The sequence below is a fragment of the Tinamus guttatus genome, unplaced genomic scaffold (genome assembly GCF_059628265.1).
Source record: "Tinamus guttatus ecotype Peru unplaced genomic scaffold, ASM5962826v1 Tinamus_guttatus_pri_ptg000188l, whole genome shotgun sequence".
Classification (NCBI taxonomy): domain Eukaryota; kingdom Metazoa; phylum Chordata; class Aves; order Tinamiformes; family Tinamidae; genus Tinamus; species Tinamus guttatus.
The window spans coordinates 854,444-880,313 of record NW_028288722.1 but is presented as its reverse complement, the minus strand read 5'-3'; the positions used below and the strand labels follow the sequence as shown (position 1 = coordinate 880,313).

Below are 25,870 nucleotides of genomic sequence, written 5' to 3'. Positions count from 1 at the left end.
GCACCATATTACCTGCTCTGTGTGGTTTTTGCTTCCAAGTAAGGCAGTTGTGTCACTCGTGGGGCTCCTTCCTCATCAAGCACTTGGAGATCTCCGAACACAGGTGCATTTATGGGTGAGAGCCTGTGTTGTAGCTGAGGAAGGGGAGAAACAAACTTGTTGCAAATCCCGGGATAGTGAGAGTACCTCCCGCTTCCAGTGCAAAGGTCAAATGGAGTTGCTCATAACCAAACTCGATTATAACCCTAGGGACTGCATGCGTTTGGTTTAAACTGTGTGGGTTAAAATTATTTTTCTGCTCGGGACTCTATGGGCTAATCCTTTTTGCTCTTATTTCTAGATGTTCTATGCTTACCTTTGTTCTCTCCTGGTGGAAATAGTAGGCAGGCTGCCACTTCAGCCCAGGCACACAATTACTGATGTTAATAAGTAATAGAAACTTTCTCTTGGAATAGGACTAGTGTTTGGTACAAAGGCTCCCTGACTCTTCCAGCTGAATAAGTAGTTTATCCGAGCACATTCCTGCCTTTGATTCTCAGGCTGATGGTCGTTATTAGCAGTACGATGAGAGGGATGCGAATGAAAAAGGAGTTTGGGCGCCTTATCCTCTGGCTCTCTGTGCTCCTTTCCTGCCTTCCATGACCACTTTTCTGTTCCGAAACACTGGAATGTCGTCGCTGCTAAATAATGCAAACCCCAAGCAGTCCTGGAAGGAGAAGCCTTGCCTGTCCAAATACGTTTGCCACTTATGTCCCACTTAGCTCCTGGCCTGTCAGGCAACCAAGTCTGCAGCCAGACTGCAGCCAAAACGACCTCTCTTGTCTTCATGCTGCTGTTCATGTGCTGGATATGATTTTCACTCAAGAGTTGTGAAAATACTGGTAGCTGGTGTGAGCGCTTGATGTTCTTCCAATAAAGTAGCAGTAATATTTGAGACCCAAATGAATTTTAATTTCCAGGTTTCTCAGTTGTAAGTTAATACTCTTACCACACACTTGTGCTGCCTTTGGGGAATTAATAAGCGGGCTTGACCATGCTAAATGTGAGCAAGGCTCCTAGGAGGCCTTAAAACGCTGCCAGTCTTCATTTCCCTGCTTCACTTGGAGTCCTTGGAGTTCTCTGATGCCTTGAGCGTTCCCAAAGCCCGAGGGCAGCTGTTGCCTCTCAGCCCCTTCTCCGGAGCCCTGGCTGCCCAATTCCCATTCCATAGGAGCTCTTGCTCCCATGTGTGTCTTTGGGTACGGAATACGTGTGGGAGTGCCTTGGTGTGATGCCCTCCTGTGTCATGAGGAGGGTCGATTGCTTTCTATGTAGAGGGCCAGGATTGCTGTAAGATTGAAGGTCCAAATTTGCTGGACATTTTTAGCAGATTGTTATCTATTTATTTTGGTGCAGGTCAGAATACAGCTGGGTTCAGATGGCTTTCTGCTCCATTCAGGTTTGCTCTGGAAACAAATTCAAACTACAGGAGCACTTGAGATATCCAGTAGCTGATCAGCTTCCTAGCTGGAAATTGTCTGTCATCTCAATAGGTCTCTCTGAATTCAGCTCTACTTTATTCCCCCAGCCCTTCTGCTCCTTCCCAGTGCTCACTGCTATAACCTCTTGTCTTCAAGTATTGAGAATGAAGCTGCAGAACTTTCTGAAGACATTATTTCCATGGAGTTTCAAGACGTGTGTGTGTATTGTTTTTTCTTCTGAATTTTGTTATTAGTCCATGTTTTGACCTGAACTCCTTAAGTTGTGTATTTTTTTTCTCTGTGCCTATATTATGGGAGAAGGAAGTACTTCCTATTTAATGAAGATCTGCATTTTCTCTTCTCCTTGAAGCCACTCTCAGCCTCACTTTTGGATCCTACTAAGACCTGTAGCTGGTCCAGGTGGTTGGATCCTTTTACCTCCTTTAGTGTCAGTAGCTTTTTCTCCTTCCTCTAGCTAAGACACTAGTGTGGGTTGCTGTGATGTTAATCACAGGTGCAGCTATATGGTACCTATTTGTGCTTTAGGAATGGAAACACTTGGAGCCTTACAAAATATTTCATCTTCCAACTTGACCAAGATGTTCTCTGCCTAGAAACATAGCAGTGTTGAGCATTTAAACTGATTCAACTCTCCCAACATAGACTTGGAGGTCATCACTAATATTTTATTGCATTAAGGGCACCCTGTGCAATGTGCAATATGGAAGCCTGCTGACTGTTAAGTACTATATGATATTATTGCATGGAGAGTTATCCTGAGTTTATAGTACACCCAGTGAATGGTTCAGAAGTGCAAGTGGCCACTTCAGTCAGTCATTTAGCCGTAACTGTGGAAAGTAGTCAGCAATGTGTGTGGCTCTGTGTGGTTGGTATTCTATTTTCATTATTTATTTTTAATGAGCAGAATCTCTGCCCAAGCAAGCACTAATGGGTCTTCCCCAGTTCACTCACTTTGAATGTGCTGGTAACAAGTAGTTAAATGGGTAGCACTGTTCAGACCAGTAAAGCTATTAGAGTGCATTAGGTAACTGCTTAAGAGGAATGTCTCAAAGCCCGTGATAGACTTTGAAAGTTCTGTACAAATGAGGCATTTTGCTGCAACTTTCTCAAAAGGCTTCTACTTTGCTTGTGTTTATGCAGCTCAGATACTTTCACAAAGTGATTTTAAGCAACCTGAGAGTTACCCTTTTCATGAAAGGCACTTTACTGGACTTAAAAGTCAGAATCTGTAGCAGATTCTTTTTGAGGCTACATCTTGCTTGCTTATGCCAGCTGTCCTCACTTCTTCTCTTTAGAGAAAAGAAGGTATTTTTAATGTTCGGCATCTGTGTTGGTACTGGGAAATAATTGGCATTTACGAAGCTAAAAGCCTCCTCTCATCTGACTCTTTGACTGTTTAATTACTTGTGGGATTTCAAAGGCTCAGGAGGTGATGATACCTTCCTAAATGCTAGGAGAAACTTGTCTCATGGCTTCCACTCTACTGTTACCTCCCAGCATGTGCTCTTTTTTGCCCAAAAGGGTCATTATCAGTTTAGAAACTGATACTTTCAGTTGAAATTTTTGCAGTTGCCTTTTAGGTTGTCGCTACTAAGGTTCCTGGAACTGAGAGATGTGAGGTGATGCCTTGGGGTTTTCTTCTTTTTCCGTTGTTCTCTGGAGCATTTGATATGTAAGTCAGTTCTAATTCTACCTTGCGTATGATGTTTCTTCCTTATGTGGTCTTTAAAACTGGCAAGGTAGGTAAATACTAACTTTACTTTCTGGAATAACAGATATCAATAGGTAGTGGCTTTTCTTTCCTGTTTGGCATGGACTGCTAAGTAGATGTGCGTGTGCCTGGAGCCTAAACACTTTGCTAACCTAAATTTACAAAGCTGGTAAACTTCATCAAAAAGTAATTTCTCCTAGTAGCAAGATCCTTGGGATAGGTGGAGGATTTACCTTCAATAAATACTGAAAAAGCTTTTTTGTTTTTTGGGTTTTTTTTTTTTTTTTTTTGCATGTTAGGTATTTCAATGAAGGAAGTAGTAGAATGGAGGGGGTAGAGGACACTGATTCTAAAGTGTCATTAGAAGCACCAGACACTATTAAAATAGGTGTTTTTGACAGCGAATTGCTGATAACTGATGAGGGTTACTGCTAACTGTAGTAGTTGTGTATTTTCAGATGGGCTTGAGTTTCAAGTTGACAGGCGTCTCGGTTGTCTTGCTCTTTTCAATCGATACTGAATGAACGAGGTAGAGGAGAACCTCACAGTCAATCCAGTCCAACAAATGAGCTGCCCTGCAGTTGCACTTCAGGAGAGAGGGAATCCCTGTCTGCAGCGAGGCTGTGAGCGCTGAGCATGTTCCTCTGGTAGCCAGAACACCCTTGGCCAGCGTCTGGCAAGGACAAACGGGGCTGGAAGCTACATCTTGGGTAGTCATTAAGCTCTCCAAGAGTCCTGAACAACCACCTCGCTGCTCTGAGATACATGGGATGCACCAGAAAATTATGCTTCTTTATACCTGAAAACCTCCCTATTTTATTACCTGATTTTTTAATTGTCTTTAAAATAACGTATTTTCCTCAACAGCTAAATAACTAGACAGCATGAGGGCTGTTGGCAGGAGGTAGGAGCAAGGATTTGCAGGCAGGAGACGCCTGGAGCACTCATCATCTCACTGTAGCTTCCAGGTCTGGAAAAACTTAAATTTACTGGAGTAAATTTGCAGCAGAGAAACTCTGCCTGGCTTATGCCTGTAGTGGTGTCACTTCACAGCCTCTGGTTACAGTCCCTGGAGCTGAAGGAACTCCAGGTAGCTCTGCCCTTGCTCCATTAAGCAGCATCCACTTCATACCATGGAGTGACAGCAGCGGTGCCGCGTGGTCCTGCATTCGCACACGTGACACACGGTCGAGGTGACGAGTTCTTAGTGTTGCTTGCAAAGCTATTAGGTTTTTGGCTTGTGAAGAAGAGTTCTAGCCTGACTAGTGAAGAGGGCTATTTAATTGCCAGCTAAAAAGATGGAGAGCTTAAGGCTTTTAACCAGGTTCCTTAGCCCAAAGCTGGGAATTTCTTTTTGTGCCTTATTACTGTTAAAATACCTGGCTAGTGTTTCATCCTGTGCTGGAAATAAACCTCCTGCCTAAGGTGAAATGCACTAATACTGGGAGAGCTGGAATTGGCTCCATTGCAGCAGATTTATTTTCTTTTACCTCCTTTTGAAAGGATATAATTTTGTAGAGAAATAATAATAAAAAAGAAGTGTATGAATCATTTTTGTTTTGAGAAATGGTGCTGTTTCTCTGCTGATAAGGGTATTTAGCAAGCAAGTTTCCAGGGCTCTGAATTTGGCATGTGAGTTAGAGAGGAGACAACCCGATCTCCATGGGTGACTCCAGCTGGATCAGCCTGTGTTAGAGCAGTTCATCCCCTATGTGGTTTTCCAGGTGCTGGGCTCAGTATCTTCCCTGCTTGCCCCTTTGCAAGCAAGGCTGGAGATCACGAGCCACCTGCATGGTGGGGAAACCCTCATTCCTCAGCGCAGATACAGCTAGCGACTATATCTGATAGAGGCTGGGTATAGCTAGACAAATGATTCTCTCCTCACCCCATAACACGCTGGTGGTGCCGTGTGTGAAGTGTCCTACTGGGAGACTAGACCTCCTACCGTATCTCTTGCTGTTGAGGGATTCAGATTTATGTGTTTCCTCACATGAGTAATTAAGTTGATGAGTAACCCAGCATTTTTAGAAGTTACTTCAGCTATAAATCCAGTAGGCTGTGGCAGTTTTGTAAGGCTGGATTAGGAATGGAGTCAGTGAAGTATAATGTAGATACAGGCCATTAACTCTGAGGGTGCTTAATGGTGTTTCTAGAATCAAATAGCTCTTCAGCTCACCTGGCTCAAGATGTTCTGATTAAATAACCAGTCTTGGTCCTCAGTGAAACTGTTGGCTACAATTGCACTCGAGCACCCTCGGCATTCGAGTAGCTCTGATCTCCGAGAGGTCTCAGGACTTCTCCTCATTCAGCTTTTCAATGGCACTGAAATGGCTGCTCCCTCCTTGCCGCTCGGTGACCCGCAGCGCTGGGCTCTGCCGCCCGGCTCCAGGGGCAGCTGGTGGGCCTGGACTTCGCTTTTTAGGATTTGAGGTGAGCTTACATGAAGCATCACTTATAATATTTCTGTTCAGAAACATATTCTGTTTTGTTCGGACTCCCCTATAGAGTGGGATCTTTTAGTTTGGCTTTTCTAACAGCTTTTGAAAGTGGAAGCTTTCTCCTTTGAAGGTGGGTTACACATTTAATCCAAGTGAGTTTTTCTCAGGACCATTGCGTGAAGCTGCTGCCAGCATCTGACTCCAGGCTCTTTAAACAGTTAGTCCTGAGACAAATAGTGATGTTTTCTAAATTCAGAGTTACTAAGTAGTTGTGTGACTGGCAATGCATAGTCCATATTCAAGCAACTCTTCACATATATCGTTTTGTACTTAACACACGCAGCATTTGTCAGAAATCTCTCCTATGTCCTTCTGCCATAGGAAACTGTGGGCATCCAGATGGTAAAAGTTGGTCTGGCTTCCCATGCTGGAGCATAATCTCATAGTACAGGTATATTTGTCAGCTTGGATCTACAGAGGGGGGAGAAAAAAAGGAGGAAAAAAATCTGTCTTTACTGGAAAACTCTGGGGTTGGTTTTTTAAAGCCTGCAGATGTGGGCGATTCACTTGCTTCCTGGAAGAGGCCAGCCAGCACTTAGGATGTGCTCTGAAGAGCCTGGGACGTTATTCCTGATAATCTGGAGCAATATATAATGTTTCCTCCTTGAAGTGTGTTTAAGGCAGCATGTGGCTGATGAGTGTAGACCTGAATTATCCTCACTTTCTGAACTGCAGCAGATTTCCCAGGGTAAAGCTAGTTGCTTCTAGATTAAGCCTCTCTATTTATGAAATTATATACAGGAGATCAGGAACTGCCTTAAGGAATTGCACAGCTGTGAAGGTGACACTGCAGAGGAAATAAGAGCATATAGGTGCTTAGATTTAAAAAAAATCCTATCATTCCTGCATGATGCTTTGATACTTTGGCTTTCCTTATGTGCCAGCTCTCAGTTTTTTGAGATCTCACTCTAAAAATTCCCACCTAAAATGAGACAATAAGATGTGGAGTGAATTATGGGCCCGTTAACTCCCCGTTCACCCCTGCCATCCCCTGACCCGCAGAGCTGAATTTGCTTATTCGCCCTTTGCCTCTGCGGCTGGAAGCTTCCTCTGCCGCGCTGCGTGTCGCGGGATTGTGCTGGTACATCACAAATGTCTCGTTTGCTTCACAGAGTAAATCCGCCCCACAATGCTAAAGCAAAGTGCTAAGTACAGGGTGACTTGCTGTAATAAAACACGTCCCCAGGAGATGCCCTCCCGGTGGTTTCCCGTCTCGCGGGCCTGTGTCTGTGCTGGGTGTTCGCAGCACCCCTGGGTGTCCTGGCGAGCACGGGACAAAAGCCAGATGAGACCTCCTGGAGCTCACAGCCTGGCTCTCTGGAGACACTCCATGCCTTTGGCAGGGCTAAAGGGACCTCCGGAGTCCGTCCCTGCTGCCAAGGGCCGCCCCAGCCTGTTGGTCCATCATGAAATGAGTTAGCAGTTTGCTGGGATTTCTTGGGCTGGAAAACTGCTCCGATACTGGGAGGACTTGCCATTTCCAGCATGAATGCACAGGCAGTTTGCATTCATCTCTTCTTGTTTAAAAATAATAATAATAATGCCAGCCTGGCTGCTTGCCTATAAATGTGCTCTTACGTGGTGAAGCTCAACTGTTTTCTGCCTCGGACTATGTATCACCCAACTGCCTTGCAAGACAGGCTCTTCCCTTGATAATCCTGCAGCCTTCTCTGCACCTGCCCCATGAGAACAGGGCTCTTCCTGATCAGCCTCCTCTGGGGTTGCCCTGATCAGCCTCAACGTGCGTTTCCCGAGGCTGCTTTTACCTGAACCCAAGCGCTAGTTTAAACCTTGGCGCCTTCCATATCCAGCAGCTGCTCTGTATCCCCCAGCACTGTTGTGTGAGCCGCTTTCAGCCTTCTTGTTTCGTTGGCTGTCTTGGGGAAGGATTAATAATTAATGGGAAATATCTCAAATAATTGATGTGATTGCCGCAATGCGTGTGTAAAGTTTTTAATTGGGTGAGTCTGTCCATCCATCCCTTCCTCCACCCCGGGTTGACACTTGGAGTTTTGGAAAAAATCCAAGCTAAAATCCTAGCTGCTTAATCATGCTGTGGCTCTATATTTTCGTTTCCTATTCTCGATAATATGATTTTAGTGCCAGATTGCCATCCATAGATATTGGCAATTCCAATTTACTTGCTCTTGCGCAGTGATTAAAATAATTACCAGTTATGTCCTATGTTAGCCTAGTGAATGTGACAGTCATGTCAGTCTTGCATTAATTCTGTGCATTCTGCTGTTTAATTGGCATTCAGGTGGAAAAAACACCATGTGTGTTTAGACCTGATTTTGTCACTTCCACAATGGTGCTCTGGCTGCTTTGGTTTTTCGCCCCACAACGGTGCTTTCTCCTCAGATTACAGCAGTTTCCTTGATGAGCACATGTACAACCGTGCAAGCGAGGCAGCTTCACAGAGCAAATGCTCCCGTCTGAGGGCTCCTGTTCCAAAGCAGCAGCTGCAGTTTCCCCGTGCCTGGGTAGAGCTGCTGCTGAGCTGGCCCGTTTGGCTTGGCAGGCTCTGACCTTGGCCGCGGTCGGAGGAGGAAACTGCTCTCCTCACCCGATCTGCTGCTTGTTGTTGTGTTTCCTGCACTCCCCGTAGTGCCTCCGAAATGAATCTTGCCTAGTATTAGTTTATTTTATTAATGCCGTCTTAGAAGAGACTCGGTGTTTGCTGCCGGGGGAGCTGTGATGAGAACCCATCTCGCGATCGGAAAGGTTGGCCCTTAAAGGGGATATTTGGAGGGCAGGTTTCTCTCTCCATGCTGCTGAACCTGCCCTGCTAAAGGATCATCGCTCCCTAAAGCTGCCTAAGGCCTGTGTAACGATCAACATGGGGAGCACTTATTTTTCAGAACTTGGGTCTTTAAAAATGACTTAATACCACTGGGCTTGCAAACCCTTTTGTAGAAACAGTTATGAACAGTCTTTCTCGTATCTGAATCTCCTTGGGGCTGAAAGAATCATGTCAATTGGGTGAGGAAATACCCCAGAACTGAAGTCTGTCACTTTTTTTTTTTTTTCTTTTTTCTCCTTTGGAAAGCAGTGTAAGAAATCTTTGTGGAACTCCATTTGTTCTTCTTGCTGCTGCTAATTCGGTTCAGCTGCAGTTCAGCCCGCCTGCCTGGGATCTATAGTGCTGGCAACGCTTAAATGAAGCTTGGAAACAAAAGATCAAGGAGTAGACACAGAGTGACATTCACAGCATCATTGTCCACCTACGTGTACTCTTGAGCGTGGCAGAGAAGACTTCAAATAATGATTTTTGGGTGTCTGCTAGCCTGAGTCTTAGCTGGTTCCCTCTGTGGTATAAGATGAGGTTTTCACTGCTACTAGAAACCACCTTTTTTTGTGGTTGCGGGTCTTTTTTTAATAACTCTTTGTTCCATTAGCTTTTCCCCCCACCCCTTCTCTCCCTAAAAAGACCTTATGCCATTTTGCTGCTTCCATGGCCTTTGAATCCACATGCCCTCATGATGAGTTTGACTTTTCTCCCCGTGCCAGGAGCCTCGCAGACCCTTTCCCTCACCATTTATCCTCACAGCTCTCATCTCCGCTTTGGGGTACCTGCAGTGGAGTATCAGCCTCCTGCAGAGCAGTAAAGGGTGTTTATTCTGCCCTCACGTGCAAGGGAGTCTGCAGCAGGAGTGTCCCCAGGTTGGCGAGCGCTGCATGGGGTAGGAAGGTGCCTGTCACCCTCAGTTACGTGGCGCCTTGGCAAGGCAGGCAGTCCCTGCTGGAGACCAGGAGGAGGAAGAGCTTTTGATCATAAATGGCAATATGCACTCTGGTTTGAACCCTAGGGAGGCTGAATTTGCCCTGCTCCGCATGCGTCTTGCTAAACTAGGTGTTTTAGCTGGGGGTAGGTGCCACTGGAATGTCACTTGGGTGCAGTCCGAGGGACGTGCTGGGTGCGTGTCTGTATTTTAGCAGGGTGAGACATTGTCTTGCTGTATTTGATGCATCAAAGCCGTGCATTTCCCTGCTGAGAGACGTTGTACTGGCAGGATGGCTGTTTATCAGACTCTTTTGCAGTGTTTTGAGGCTGTAATACTTGAATCATCTCAGTGCCCAATTCCACCTGAAGTTCTTAAAATGTCACTCTGATGGGTAAAAACCATCAATACTTACCTGTGTCCCCCTGCCTCACCATAAGTGACTTATTTTCAGGAAACCCTTAAACTTCCTTGCTTCCCTCCTGTGTACGTCCCAAGGGGTTTAGTGATGATGAACAGCAGCGTTGTTTGGGTGCCCAGCCTGCTGGGCAGCAATATGCTTTTCAGGGCAGTGCTCAAGTATTATTCACAGTTCTTCTCTTTTTATAATTGTCCTCTGAAATTCAGAGTAAACTAGGGAGGCTTTCTCACTGAAATACTTGGCCATTGTGGGTCTGCTCTGCTGCAGTGTTGTGGGACCAGGCTTCTAAAATGAAGGTCTTCTGCAAAAGGAAGATCTTGGTTTGCCTTGATCCTTCGCACTGGAGCGTTACCTGCACTTTGTGAAGCCTGGGTTTGGTGAATGTGATAGAAGAAAAGTGGGATTCTACTGTGAGGTGTATTGAGCTTCACCCTCGTCACCTCCTGAAATAATGAACTTGAGGAATCCTCGCTATTCCTTGGGATAAGAGCAGCAGCTTCTTAAAATTGATGAGCATCTTGTTTAAAGCTGCTGTATCAAAATAATCTTTGCTAAATGAAATAGGTCCTGGGACTTTCAGGTGATTAGCCTTTAAGCCAACATTGGATCTTTGGGCTGCTCCTGTTGCAAACGTTCGTGACATTCAGTGTTACAGTACTGAGTGTTTCGCCTTTCCAAGTAGCTGGATGGAGAGCTTGACTGAAGTGTCTTTTCCATTATCATTATTTTAAGTGACGTGGCTTTATTAAGCAAGCTGATGAGCTACTAGTGAATTCTAGCATCCTAAACCTGTGGAATTTCTAAAAACACTTAGAAATTACCTTTACCTTGTCGTGCTTTTGCCTGTCAAGGAGGCTCAGTGCTGACACCTGCACACATCGCGACGACATAATCACGGAAAGGTTCTGGAACGTGGCTGCTGCGGAAGATCGGAGCGCTGATGGATGAGCACGTACCACGCCGCTTGCTCCCTTGCGGAGAAGGTTTTCAGTAATTCCCGTTTTCCAGTTAACATCTCAGCGTAGCTTGTTGACGGAACCAAAACCTAGGAAGAACTGCGACTCTGGGGCTTAAACATGTCCATTTTTGCATGGAGGACGTAGAAGTGGTAAGAATAAACTTGGAGGCTCCCTTCTCATTGCTAAAGAAATCAGGCCCGTGAGGGTTGAAGGCTTCCTAACAGTCGTCTTGCCCAGGAATGTGGCGTTTGTTCCTTTAGGTTGACAGTGCAGATTTCTGATAGCAGAACTGTAAAGTGGAGGCCTGCTGTTCAATGCATAACTTGCTAATTCTTGCAGCACTAAAACTCCACCCATTAGCACACTGCTTGCAGACAGGGCATGGTTTCAATGGTGACTTGCATTTCCCTCCAGGATCTGCCATAAACGGTTTGTGTTACCGCTGATCAGCTGGAGAGATGGGGAAGGCCCCTCTTGTTTTGTCTCAGAATAAATATAAACACTAAGTTAAATTTTTGCAAAACAAGCAGGCAGCTATAACGGGCAAACCCACTTGTTCTGTCTCCTCTGGCTGGTTGGCTGCAAGCAGTGAATCGATGGTTTTGCAATCCCAGGTTACATCTGCCTGGCTGAGACTTGAAAACAGCACTCAAAACAGTGAAAGAAGCAGTAATTCCACAGGGGGCTTTGGGAGGAGAGGCAGGAAGATGAGCAGGCTTCCCCTTTTCATCCCTGGTTTCCTTGCCAGGGCCCATGGTGTTCTAGGCCAGCTCAGTTTGGTAATTTCCTCAAGTTTGGTGGTCAGGATGGCAAACCTTGCGAGGAAACACGATGCTGACCTGCACGGAGACCCTGCTGGGGGAGAAGCTGGGAGGAATGGGAGCTGGAGGTCCTTAAACTGCCCTTTCATTCTGTGGCTTCCTGCTTGTATCCAGCCAGAATTAAAGGGGAAAAAATAGGTGAGTATCTCCGTGTAAACCCATGGGGTTTCTGGTGGCCGTTGTGCTTGTGATGGAAAGGACTTTGGGAGTGCAAGAGATGGGCCTGTTTGCTTCCCTCTGCTTGGAGGGGACTCTGCACCTGATCCCTCTGGTAATTCTGTTTGGCTTGATGTGAACAGAAGGGAAAAAAATCAGGGAATTTTTAATTTGTGGCTTGGTTACGCACCCTTAGTGAGCTCCTACCTGCTGGGATCTCGGGTCTGTCTGTGCGGCGCCGTCCCTGTTCCGTACCAGCCCGTCGCGGGCCCGCTCACCATGGGGTGGCTGCTTCACTGCCTCACAGCGCTCTGAGGCGGCTGCGTCCCCCACTGCTGCTGCCGGTGGAGAAGGCAGGGAAAACGATGTGGTTTAGCTTGTTAAATCTGCCAGCTTTTCTAATCTGTGAAATTGATATGGGATTGAAAAAGCCTAAACCTGAAATGCTTTCTGATGGGGAGAATACACAGATCAAATCAGGCTTCTTTTCCTCCCCCCTCCTCCCTGCAAGCTCATGACAGTTAACCTGTGTTTTTCTTCCAGAGTTGCTCGTTTTAGGTCTTCTCCCTTTGCAGTGCGGCCTTGTCCTACTTGGAATGAGCCGCCGGCCCTGTGGCTAATGCCTCGCGGGCACTTATGGGATCTCAATGGCTCCTCCTTTCTCCTGGAGCCTCAGGAGGGCGGGTGTTTGTCTCATCTGACATGAGGCCGCTCCATCCATCTCCTGCAGAACCCTGGAAAAATACTGGAGCTAAGTGGGCAAGTTCCCTGTGCAGATGGGCTGCCTTTGAGGTAGGGCACGTAGGTCAGAGTTAAGTGTATAAAATTAAAGGCCATCACTGTATGGCCCCATTTCACCTAGATAATCCAGTGAGTTCCTCGCACAAATGGAAAACCTGTTCCTACATATATACCATTTAATATGACTCATTTCTAATTAAGCAACCCCTCTGCTGTTTTTGCTCTCTCCACATGTGTATCCTCAGCCTCAAGCGCTGAGGACAAGGGGCAAGAGGGCAGCAGTGCAGCGCGAGGCTCCGTTGGGTACCCGGTGGGAGCAGCTCGGTGTTGCCTACGCGGCCGTGGGGCAGGCGGGTGGCTTTGGGGCGACGGGAAGTGAACGTGGATAAAGCGGTGCAGAAGCTGCTTCCCGGGCTCTGAACGGAGCGTTGTGAAGGCGCGTGGTGCACGACACCCCTGCGGGTGTCGAGAACTCATCTGAGAGACACCAAATGCCTCCTGGCAGCAAGGCCAAGGCTCATAATTAGTTATATTGTGCACATGCTCACAGCTGAGGACCTTTAACTGCAGCATTCTGCTGCATCAGGTGCTTTTGGGGTGGTTTAGGTTGTAGCAACAGAACCAACCCTGGTTCTGTCAACTCTGCAGCAAAAAAAAACATCTTCTACTGTCCTTTCTGCCTCTTCAGTATCCCACTTAACCCTGCCAGTGGCTTGAGTTTTATATGCAGAATATATTCTATTAAATGGCTTCCTATCAGCCACTGCTTAATAACTCGCCTATTTCTGGTGGCTGCGTTTCGGTGGCTGGTGAGACGGTGCCTTTCCACACGTGCCTTGCAGAGTTGGGGAATCTTTTCTTGTAAAAAATCACCTCTTTAGCCACAGGAGTGTCCTGCCAGCGGTTGTCGGATGTGGTTGGCCTCCATTTTGCTGTAAGCAAAGAGGATGAAGAGCAGCAGACGGCACCTCTGCAGCTCTCGGGAGCAGAGCTTTCCGAACCCTCTTGTAAGGTTTTCTTCACAATTCTTTCAAAACTACTATGAGCTGATGGCTCAGTGATTCACTGGGGTTGTGATGGGCTGAAATCCCTCTATTATGACGGAAATCATTAAAGCGCAGAGTGTGGTATGTGTATGGCACATAACAGTACGATATTAAAGCAAAATATTCGCTTTCCAGTTGTGTGCGTACATAGTAATAGATCTCATAAAAAAAAAAGTCATTGAAGGAAGGAGACATCAAGTAAATTACAGTTCCAGGACATATGGGGCTCCCTGTCAAGGATAACTGGCTTGGTTTAAGAAGGTAAAATGTATTTTGCAGGCGGTGGCTATTGATCAGTTGTTCTCTAGACTGCCTTTACTCTGCAGTGTGGGCATGCAAAGATGTCCAGAAGTACAAAACATATGTTTGCATTTGTGCTGCTGTAGGGACAGGGCTGGGTGGTTTTGTGACCCATTAGCTGCATCATTTGTCTTCAGCAGTATTTCTTTTGGGCTGGTGAGTCCAATGTGATGTTCCCCAGTGCCACCTTGGCATCTTTTCTAACCAGATCTTCATTAAGGCTTCTCATAGCTGATATTATGCAGACAGTTTTGGTGTTTGTCATATTAATCTGGGAAGGCAATAACGATGGGTTCACCTGCATCTACTCAAGGCTTATAGATTTGGGAAGTCTTCTAAAACCTCCTGGTTTGCAGGTTGGATGTGGGCCTTGACAGGAGGGATGGGGGCCATCTTCCTTGTTAAACCCCGTTTAGGGAAAACCAAGACTTTAGTCCTTTTCTTTTATAAGAAACTTCTTATAAAAGTTTCTTCTTTTATAAGAAAAGAGTCAACCTCACAGTTCTTTAACGATCAATTTTCCCCTGCTTCCCTGTAAGAAATGACCTTTTACAACCGTTTCTCCTGGAGGAGTAGTTCCAAGCTTCTCCAAGACTTCATTCCTCCTGCTGTTTTACATGGCTCTTGTTAAATGGAAGGTTTCAGCTTTGTGGCTGGCCTAGGAGAGCTCCTGAGGGAGCCCAGGGAGTCTTCTGGTGCCATTCTTGAAAATCATTTTGAGCATCTTGGGAAATGCATTTTCTGGTGATTTTCAATGCTGTATTGGACTGCGTTGGGTGGCAGAGTCTCCTAAACTGTAGCTGTACCAAACTCGTACAGCAGAGCTGTATTCCCATGTGAGGAATTCCTGCTTGCAGGAGAGGAAGCACTGGCAAGGATTAGTGCAAAAATGAAGAGTTTTGGCCTTAAATTTAAATGTGCCCCCATGTTGGTGGCTCAGGGGCCTCTGCAGGCTATAGACATCTCTGCCTAGTGCTTGCTCAGTGGCTGGGGAGGGATGGGGGCGATTCCTTGAGCTGCTGGAGAGAGTCGAGCGCAGGGCCACAAGGATGATCAGGGGCCTGGAACATCTGCCCTGTGAGGAGAGGCTGAGGGAGCTGGGCCTGTTCAACCTGGAGAAGAGAAGGCTGAGAGGGGATCTAATCAGTGTATATAAATACCTCAAGGGAGGCAGTGAGGAGGATGGTGCTGGCCTCTTTTCAGTGGGCCCACAGAACTAGAGGAAATGGCCCGAAACTGAAACATCAAAAGTTCCACAGGAACTTAAAGAAAAAATTCTTGCCAGTGAGGGTGCCAGAGCACTGGAACAGGCTGCCCAGAGAGGTTGTGGAGTCTCCTTCTCTGGAGATCTTCAAACCCGCTTGGACGCAGTCCTGTGCCACGTGCTCTAGGTGACCCTGCGTGTGCAGGGGTTTGGACTAGATGATCTCTAGAGGTCCCTTCCAACCTTGAGCATTCTGTGATTCTAATAATCCCGAACTACTGCTGAAAAGCTCAAAACCTGCCCCAGTGGCACAGGGAAGGAGAGGGTTATTTCTGGGCAGCTCTCGGATGGTTTACCGGCTAAAATGCTGCGTTGCCTTGGATCGTTGGCACAGATCTGGAAAACTTGTGATAAACGGTTTAGTCAGCATAGAAAACACCTGAAGGCAGGATGATACAGCCCTGTCATACGGTTATATCGCTGGTTTTAAATACAAACTTGGAAGCTTTTGAGCTGTGGCTAAGAGGGAAATGAAAACATCAGCCCGCTAAGGTGCGAAAGGGCTGAGCTAAAAGCAGCTTGTAGGGGAGCAGCTAAGTCATGGCCTGAAAGGCTTTTACACGCGGTCCCTAGTGCGTCGTTGCTGTCGCCAGCCCTCCGAGGTTATCGGAGTCATTGAGGGGAATTTAGGGTTGTTTGCTGTGCGTTGCGGGGAGGCAGTGAATTGAAGCTGCTCTGCCTGGAGGGTGTTTCCATTTTTTCCCCCAGCCAGGCCCCAAGCGGTGAATTCCCCTCTTGCATGAAAAGGCCAGTGCAAAAAAGCAAGTGTTAAAGAGCTGAGCTCCTCCGGGCTGGCCTCTGGATTCAATGGGGGTTGTTCCCTCTTCCTACAGAGGTTATGGGTGAGAGGGGGGATAATTAGACCTCTCAGTGAAGAGAAAATGCAGCTGAGTTTTTGGGGCAATGATGCAGTTGTGCTGCACTGGCCCAGGAGCTTTGCAAACTGCTGCCTGCAGCAAGGGCTGTGCTGCTGGTCCGAAATGAACGTGTGCCCCTCTGCTCCTGGGATTTCTGGATAGCTCCTGTCTCTAGGATTCCAGAGTTTGCTTGAGCTGCTCTTAAACACAAGGACATCTATTTATTTGGCAATATCTGACTTAAATAACCTGTCTTTGGAAGCTAACAGAAAGCTTTTGCAGAATATGGGTGCTCTCTTGAAGCATTAGCCATTGTACCTGTTAATGTCACTCATTAGCAGGTGAAATTCTTCCCCCACACACACTAGCCTGAGAGTCTTACATTTTCATACTAAACTAGCAGATTGACTTTGGTCCTTACCTGCTTCATGGAATTCCAAGCTCTGCCTTTTCTCCTCAGGCTGCTCACCTGTCCTTGCAGCGTTCCTCCTGCGGAGCGTGGCCGGCCTGTGAGATGAACCAAGGCTCATCCCCCAGAGGGATGCTCTTGTTTTGGAGCAGACGTGACATCCCGAGGACGCAGCGAGAGGATTCGGGCACTCACTGCCCGGTTTGACTTGAGCACGTACCATGACGCAGCAGCTGTGCTCTCGACTAGACCCGTTTGTGCTTTGCCTTCCAGAAATGCTTGGTCTTCTCCAGGAGATCCATTATATCCACTTGTGTTCCCAAAATCTAGATGAACCCTTGGACTCTACCTAGCCCAAGCATTGCTGCCTGGGAGGGCATTTGATTATTAGCATAAGTCTTGGATTCAGTCCTCTAAAGTGATTTTTGACAAACTGGAAGCATATTGGTCTTAGGAGTGAGTCAAAACTTGCTTGTTGTGGATTTAAACATAATAGCCTGCAATATCCTTTACCCTAGGAGAGAAAACTGCTGCAGTCGTGAGCCGTGGATGTCTGTGTTTGGGGAAGGGGACTGTTGTGCGGGTGTTAGTGGAGGCCCTGGGTGAAAGAAAGGGAAAGAACCGTGGGCTGTATTACACTAACCAGCCTGTGTCAGCCTCCTACGTTAGGGTGTCGCATGGCTGACATCCCATCAAAGAGCTCCGCCTGTGTCCAGAATTTTAAGCAGTTTTATAAATAGCATTGCTCCCACTGCCTGGGTGTGCGGAGACTGCGAAAGCTTGGAGTAAACCAAAGTGTTGGCCCTGCATGTTTCTAGTCTCTCTCTGCATTTGTGGACTGGACAGATCCACAAATTAAGGCAGTAACAATCTGCAGGTTTTCTTCCCAGTCTTTTTATGCATGCAGTGCACCCATCAAACAGCGGGCTCTGTTGGGGAAATGGCATTGCTGGAGGCTGCAAGCTTCTTGAGGCTTGCAAAGCATGAATGTATAAATCTTATTTAAAAAAAAAATCTTAGGCATCTTCAATCATTTTTTTTTCTCTCTCCTTCTTGCCTCTCTTAAAGCTGCTCTCAGGTTCTGCTGTGTCTGAATAATTGTGAGCAATTAGAAGCTAATTTAAATGGCTGGTTTGTATTCACAGCAGCAGCATATGAGCTAACCAGCTGGAAAGCAGACACGGTGAGTTTTCTGGTGATCCGTCTCCCCCGTGTTGTTCCCTGGCAGTTTTTGCAAGGCAGGTTCTTGCGAGCTAAATCATGACTGCCGCTGCCGACCTGGTTGAGAGCAGGAAGTTGCTCTTGGTCTCCCTGTATGGAGTTACCATCGCCCCAAGCTTGGGCTTGGCAAAAAAAAATCCCTCATCTTCCCCTTGGTTGGGGGGAAACCAGACAAAACAGCCACTGGAGTTTGAAAGGAGACACGTGCGAGCAGGTCAGTGCTAAGGAATGATTTTTTAGATACTCTTTAGCCCCACTCGGAAGGGCAGCGGGAGGAAGGCGGCACGGCGACCTGCAGGCTGTCGGTAAGCGAGCTGCACGGTTCTCCTGGTCGCTGCTGGTTTTCCCTCTTGGAAGGAGGACAGAGGCCACGCAGTGGTGGGTCACTCGTGCTCTGCCGGCCCCATGGCAGCCCAGCGGGAAGAAGGAAAACGGCCTGTGGAAGGGATGTCTCCCTCCTCGGCCAGCAGTTGGAGCGACCCTTTTGTTGCAGAAGGAGCTGCTGGGCGGATCTCTTCACGTGGAAGCAGGAACACTGCTGAATCCGCACGCGGGCGTGTCGGGGAGTCCCGGGAATGGGGACTGGTGGCTCCGGTGGCCTGTGCTGGGGCTAGAAACCACCCGAGGGAGCGGAGCCTCCTCGGGGAAGCCGAGTCGGCGTGGGGTAGCCCGAGCAAAGCCGTGGCCGCTGCTGCCGCAGCTCATCCGAGGGTGTTCTCCAGGTAACAGTGCCATCTGGTGCCAGCTCCAAAGTCTCATCCTCCTTTTTCTCCACATTCCGAGGCGGAGGTGGTAGGAGGAGGCTGCTTGGGTGCAGCCATCTTACGGCAGGGCCTGCCGCGTCCTGGGCGGCCGCAGGGGAAGCTCTTCAGGCCTTTCCGTCAGGGCAAGGGCTGTCCAGGAGCTGATATGCCCGAAGGCTGGGTATAAAGCAGCAGCGTGAGCACTGACAAGAGGGATGTCTTACAAACTGATGGGATTGAACTGAGTTTGGGGACGTCTTTGCAAGAGTGCCCATAGGACAGCGTGACTGTGCTCAGTAAATCCTCTCTTTGAAGAGCTGCCCTTTCCTGCTTCCCTCTGCCTCGTTCCTGAGCTGCAGCCGGGCACATCTGTGCACTGCGTGGAGCTGGGCTCTTGCAGGGTGGTTTTTCAGCTCCCTTCCCAGGTTTTGGGGGTGTCTTTACATGCACACAGGTATTGCTGTGCTTGCCCCCATGCAAGGGCCTACGTGCTGGTTGGGGGGAGTTATCTGTCCCTTTTGGGCTGAGTGTTGTTCAACCCTTGCACATTCAGGATAGAAATAGGTGGCTGTGGCTGTTTAAAAAGCAAAGTTGCTTTAGTTGTAATTTTATCTGCCAAGCAAAATGGTGGAAAAAGCAGACTTGTGAAGCTGACCCACCTCTCCTCCCTTCCCAAATACCTCCCTGCTATTCCCATCACGCTCTTCCTGTCCTCCCAACTCCTTCCTTGCTCCCTCTGCTGGGAAGTTCTCCCAGGCCAACTTCTTTCACTGGAAATAAAACCCCCATAGCCTTCCATCTTCCTCCCTTGGAATTCTTCTGTGCTTTGGTTTCCTCCGTAGATCCGTGGCTTCATCAGGTTGGGGAATCTAGCACTGTTCTCTAAAATATCGTGTAAATTTGCAGAGCTACGGAAGTGATTTATTACCAGTCTAATAAATAATGTGTGACAGCCTTGGACAAGGGAGGTCTAGGTAAAAGATTTACTTGGGCTAAGCAAAAGCTTTGTGTTAAAGACAGGTTCCTCCACTTCAAAGCACAGCATTTACCCGTGTTAAACTGTAAACTCTGCATTGAGTGATTTGTTCACATTTTTCTTAGCCAAACTCCACTTCTTGGAAAAGGTGGCAGCAGCTGCGGCTGCCCTCGGTGTCAAAGTGCACCAGAGCTTGCTGCCAGGAGGCTCAAAGTCGCTTGCTGGGGAGATGGGGCAGAAATTACAACATATCTCCAGACCTGCAGGAGGAGGTCCTGAAAGATGCTCTCCCTGCTAGGGAAATTACTGCCCCAAAATAATGGGGGAGAAAAAAAAAAAAGTAGTGATGAGAGAGGCTCTTATTTTCAAGCCTGCCTGGTCTCCTGGGGGTGCTGGGGATTCCCTCCTGTGCAGCCTGCCCTGCAGGCACCTGCTGGCTCTTCCATAAATGACTCTTTGCAAGAGAGCAGATGCTGCCTGTCCGTAGCAATCTGATAAATAAGTGTGTATAATTTGATAAAAAATCATGTCCCTTCAGGATAAGGGCTCTCAAACTGTTGCAGACGTCGGCCTGATGATAGGCGAGCTGGTTCAGAGCAATGTGAAAGCCATTTCAGAGCCTGTGGCTGCAAGCGTCTGCGTCCATCCCTACTAGCAGAGGGGTGGTAGGGAGCTAAAGTGGAGAGTTCTGCTTTGGGTTATGCCTTTTCCCTGCTGTCTGAATGTGTGTTACAGCTAAATGATAATCCCAAAACATTGTGCTAGTAATTGGTGCTAGTTGCTTATTGATAAATGCCACTTGGGACTGTTAGCTGAGCATATGTTGAATGTTGAGTGGTTGGCAGCCGTTATGATGGTTGGGTGTTCTGCACTGCCCCAACAGGCGTTTGGACTCCCTCAAACTGGATCTAAAGAGCAAAGATCCTGCTCAGTCCCTCTGCTTTCCCCCATCCAGAGGGAATTGCATGTTCCTGAATGGTGACTCGAGGTCTCTGTGTTCAATGCAGGCCACGTTGGGCGGGTTGTTTTGTTAACCACCTTGGTGCCGAGTGTCTCCATTTTCTACTTTGATAATTCCTTGAGTGCTTCGAAATGAAGGTGATATGAAAATGCAGGATGATAGGGCTAATGTGTAAAAATGCTTAAACCTACCTGAGAGCATCAGCTCTGGGGTGTTTGGGAGCTATATGCAGCTCAGATACCTGCTTCTTGATCTGGCAGGAATGCAGGGGCTGTCCCTTCACAGACTGTGCCACATCCTATTTTTCTGCATGATTTTTCTTGCATTTCCTTCCCCTCTCTTTTTTTAATTATAAACAGCCCGTGCATGATGGAATATGATGAATGTACCAAAAATGTTTTTTTGAGAGAAAATTGAACTTTGCATGTAGAACATATTTCCCTAAGAATAGTATGCGATGCTGCTAGTAACATGCTGATACTGAATTTGTATTAAAAATATCTGGGCTTCACATCTCCCGAGTGTGAAACTCTGAACCTTTGTCATCCAGCTCTGTGCGGCCACGCTATATTCGGATGGCTGCCTTGCTATTTCAGACGTCCCATTCGGTTTTAAATAAAAACAGCTTGTGTTGAGATGATTTAGGCTACTGTTTTGGCCAAAGTGCATTTGGGTATGTAGTAAGACCCAGAGCTGGAGATGTGGTGGTACCTTGTCCTGCTTCACACAGACTTATGGTGCCAAGAGATCAGGTCATTAGAAGGGCCTGTGTGGAGCTTGTTGTCAGTTGAATGACACAAGGTTATGTCTTTTCACAGCATCAAGCACTTAGGTTTAGCTTTGATTCTGAAATAGCATCTTTTAAAGGTGTGTTTGTATTTGGAGACCTTCCCATGAGCTCGATACCTGTTGCTGCAGTAGGTGCTTTCCTGAAGGTTTCTTGCAAACCTGGTTAGTTTTCTTCTTTGAACATGGCACTACACATTTCCATGACAACTTCCAAGCTGACAAGTAGGTGCTAATACTTCAAAAAAAATTCATGTGGGGATTGCTGGACCCTATAAAGCAGCAATCAGCAGGAATTGGTGACCTAGAGGGATGCCCAAAGAGGGTCACTAACTCCAGATTCAGTCAGTTGACTTGCCAAAAACGCTCTCCAATGTGATTTAAAAACATACAGGTATGTATAAGGCTAAAATCATAACCATTCACCTTGGAATGAAGTCTGATACCTAGTTCATCTCTTCTCCATCTGGACATTGTCCAGTGGTAGGTGAGGAAAGGTTCCCATCAAGAAGTACCAAGTTCTGCTAGGAAAGGAGACTGCAGAAAACAATACATTTCAAAGACATTATTTTTCCCCTCATCCTTTCTCTTGGTCCTGTTGGCAGGACTTGCCACTATCCCTAATGCAGGGCAAGCTTAGTAAAGTCGTGAGCAATTTGCTTCAGCTTAGAAGAGCCTGGAAGCGGTGGTTTCAGTGAGCCCAGTTGCACAAGTGGCAGGAGGAAGGTGCTGGGACACACGAGGTGCAGAAGCAGCCGAGATTGATGTGGGTGACTTCCTTCTGCCTCTGCATTGTTGTCTGCTGGGTTAACATCCCTTTCCATACTGGAGCAATTAAGGTACGTGTATAATGTTTGTGTAACGTTTCATCCCCCGTGGTTGTACTTTGCTTTCATGAGGTGTCTCATTCCCTTTTTCATAAGCACTTACTGAAGGAGTGTTTCTCTTGGCAGCTTTTTCTCCTGCATCCTCTTGAGCTTAACCCTACAGCTCTTGCTTTAGAGGGTGAGTGGAAAGCAGCTGGAACAGAAGCAGATGCTTCCTCCCCGTAATGACTGCATTGAAGACAGAGGCTGTGTGATCACAGCAGCACCTAGAGCGGGTTTTGCTGCTCTCGAGTCAAATATTGCAGCTATATGAGGCAGCACTGACCCAGTGTGAACTTTAGCAGTTTAACATGATATTGGTCAGCTTTCTTCTGGATCAGATGTCTTCCTTGGCCAGGGCAACTGAGCGGAGACAGTGGTGTAGCTGCAGCTGATCCGGGTGAAACCTGTGCTCCCAAACCTGTGCATTGTCACCGAATGTTAAAAATTGTGGAGCTGTGAGTTGGGAATGACACACAGTGACAAGGGGACCTGTGTCCCTCCTGGTGCCCCAGTTCTGCACTGCAGAATCCTCTAGCCCGGTTGAATCGGCAGGATCTTCTGCAGGCTGGTAGGGGAGCCTGTCCCAAACGCGTGGCCGTTTTGGAACCTGTGGCACCGGTGCCTTTGTCTGGGGTGTGCTTGGCCTCGAAGTCTGCTCTGTGCTTCCCAAGTTCAGCTTGTTCCCCAGCCTGTGTTCCGGCCTGTCCTGAGCTAAGGACAGGCCTCCGTTACGTCGTGTGACGGCCTTGCTGACCTGCAGGGAACCACGGCAGCAGCAACATCCTCCTCGCAGTCTGCCGGCAGAAACCTTCTCCCTCTGTTACCCCTAAAATACCAGGGGCCGTCTGGGAATTGGGGAGGGGAGGCAGCTCGTGGGGTCCCTTCCCCTTGGGCGGCGGGAAGCAGAGCCCGCGTGGAGGCCGTTTGTGGCTCGTGGTGACGTTCCAGGCAGACCCGAGCTGCCGGGCTCTGAAATTAAGCCCTGCTTTTAGGCACGTGGATAGCGGCCAGGGATTGACGCGCTGCCGAGTCCTCCCGCTCCGTTTTTGTCGTGGCGTGTGCGGAGCGGAGCTGGTCGCTGCTGTCGCCGCCTCAGCGACGTCTCCGTTGTCCCAAACGGCTTCAGAACCCACTGCTACTTGTTTACCCGCCGCAGGACTGGCTGCCGGTGGCTGTTTGGAGTCGCCAAATGAACTGTTCTCTTTTGAAGGTGGCCCTTGGAGTCCACAAGCTTTAGGGGGCTGAGGGGTTAAACCCAGAATTACAGGGCATGTTTTTGTCCCCAGCCCAGGTTGTCTCCCCATAGCTACTGCTAAAGCTGAGATGGGGTTTAATGCTCTAGATGTCCCTCCCAACCTCTGCAAAAATATATATATATTTCAGGAAATTACAAATCTGCCAGAGCAAATGAGACAAATGATTGGAAGCCATTGAGCTGCTAATGAGCTGATGCTCATCAGCTGAGCTGGAATCAAGGTCCTCTCTCTTAGTCAACCCAATTTCAGGTGTGTTGGCTACTTGATTTCTCATTTGAGGTAAGGTGACTCAGCTGCTAAAGGGGACTGTGGCCCTGATGATGCTCTGTCATCTTCCTGTTGTGTGCTGTGAGAACATGATCACAAATATCACTAATGTTTTTGTGTTGAAGCTGATGCCTTTTGAGTGGTAGATCTGCTGGGGAGCTCACACGTTGCTGGTTGAGTGACGAACACCAGGGCAAAGCACCTGAATAGTAGAGGGAAGAGCTGGAGATGCCAGGACAGTTCTGCCTCACTGTCCTGCTCCTTTCCATGGTGTTGGCACATTCACCACCGATGGGTGTTTAGTCATCCCTGCTTGCCCGGGTGAGGTGTCTGTGCAGCGATGGGTGTCTCTGCTTTATGGATATAAATAAGCATGGCTTTGTAGGAGACAAAGCAGCACGCAACCGGTCTTCTATTTAGGATACCTGGAAGGATGCTGTGCAGCTGGCACGTAGGAGAGCAGGACTAGCTAGGAGCCTCCCTAGGGAACTCAAGATTTCTGATTCTTGGGGCTCAACCAACATACGTGACCCTTCAACATAAACCCCCAGTCATGTTTAATATTAATTTTCATAGAAATAAATATAGCAACAAAGCTCTACCCTCTTCCTTTAAAAGTGTTTTTCCATTCTTGAGTGCCTCCCTAGGTATGATATAGGAGAAGAAAGACTCTGCCATCACGTAGCCAGAGCAGCCGTTTTGCTGTTCCCTGGTTCCTTCTGAGTTTGGACTGACAACAGAGCCGCTAATTTATTGTTGGTGCTGATATTCTGCCTACTCCTTGGCTTGTGCTAGCCACCGAGGCAGGTGGATCTGACACAGGAAGCCCGAAATAGTGGTGCTGCCTTTAGAAATCAAGAGGAAAAACAAATGGAATGTGGCTGCTCTGCAGGCATGTGTGGTTGTGACTGGCTGGGAAGACCATTCACCGCTTCTGCAATTCGCCAATACTGAATAATACTCAAATATTGCTGCTGCCAGGTAATGTGCAATAGTCCTGTCAGTTTGGGTTCTTCAGGTACTGTGCTTAACGCACAACAAAGCAGTTGAGCTTAGTGATATGTTGAAACATGCTGCGCCCATTTAAACACCAAATATCAGTCATTAAGTTGCTTAAATTCACATTGAAATGAAAGTAGCGTTGGACACTTGGAGCTCTGGAGGAAGAGAGCTGTTTAGTCGGAATATCCGAGTGCTGCCGGAGCACTCACTGCAGTGAATGTTACTGCTTGGTTTGGGTGTCAAGAGGCTATCGCGTGGAGTGCTTATTTTAATGAATAATTTTAGAAAGCTTGATTAAGAAGTGGTCTCAACTCGTGTGGGAGGCAATAAAAACACTGACAATCTGGGAACAGCCTGAAGGAGGCTCCAGGTTTCCCACTCTGCTGGAATTTGGGCTCCAAAAGGGAAGTGTTAAAAGCCCATCTGGCTCTGTCCCTGTCTCTCTTACCAAAACACGCAATCCAGAAGGCAATAAATACTCAGGTATTTCGGTTTGATTCCGGATCCCATCCTTCGATGATGGATTTGTGTCTAATTCAGCAGCCCAGGCTGTAAGCCTGGGCATGGCTTGGTGCAAAATGCTGACAAAGCACAGTCAATTTTGGGCAGGGAATCAAGGAAAACTGACAGATACGGCAGTAACAGAGCTTCATTCTGCAAGTCAGACATGAAAGAGCAGCTCTGCCCCAGTTACTCCACTCTTACAGCGCTTCTGCAGCGGGTGGGATTTTCAGAGCTCCGTGTTGCACCACTGCAGATATATTGTACCTGGCTGCTGAAATGTAGATCAGAGCCGCCCTGCGCAGCACAAGTGGGAGCTTTGAGCCTTGCTGTAAGGCTGAGCGAGCCCCGGGCTCGAGCTGCGCGTTGTGGCCTCCCCCTCGGTGTGCTTGGAGCAGTAGCCGCCCTGCGGCGTCTGGGTATCGCGTGAGACGGCAAAGCGCGTCCTGCAGCGCGGGGCTTATTGCTAGCACTTAATAAAATAGCCTGTGAATGGTGTTCAGCTCAGTGAAACAGCTCCGTGAACGGCGAGTCCTGGGAGGATGTTGCCTGGTTAAGTGGGCAGTAATCGCTGCAGCTGCATCAAGCAGCAGCTCCCCTTAATCCTTAGGAGTCCTAAGCCCCACGGCTCCATGCAGCTGGAATGTGAGCAGTGTCACTTCAGCCATGCCCTTTCTGATGGCTTTTGCTGCCTGCGTGGACCTGGGGGCTCCTGCGTGCAGCAAAAGCCATAATCAGAGTCTCGGTGTCCGTGTGAAACTCGGAGCTGTTTCTGATTTACAGCTACATATTTATTTCCTTGCTTTCTTTTAGGCAAGTGCTTCCTGCAGTGAATTGGATGTCGAAGCCAACTCCCTGACTAAGACTTCTTACTGTACAAAATCTTGCTTAAAATCTTGCAG

General features: G+C 47.8%; 1 protein-coding gene across 1 annotated transcript in view; it reads left to right on the top strand.

Annotated features, from left to right (window-relative positions):
* The window catches only part of UBE2O (ubiquitin conjugating enzyme E2 O), a 54,403-nt gene that overhangs the window by 1,994 nt on the left and 26,539 nt on the right, over positions 1-25,870 (top strand). The gene's annotated exons all lie outside the window — the stretch shown is intronic.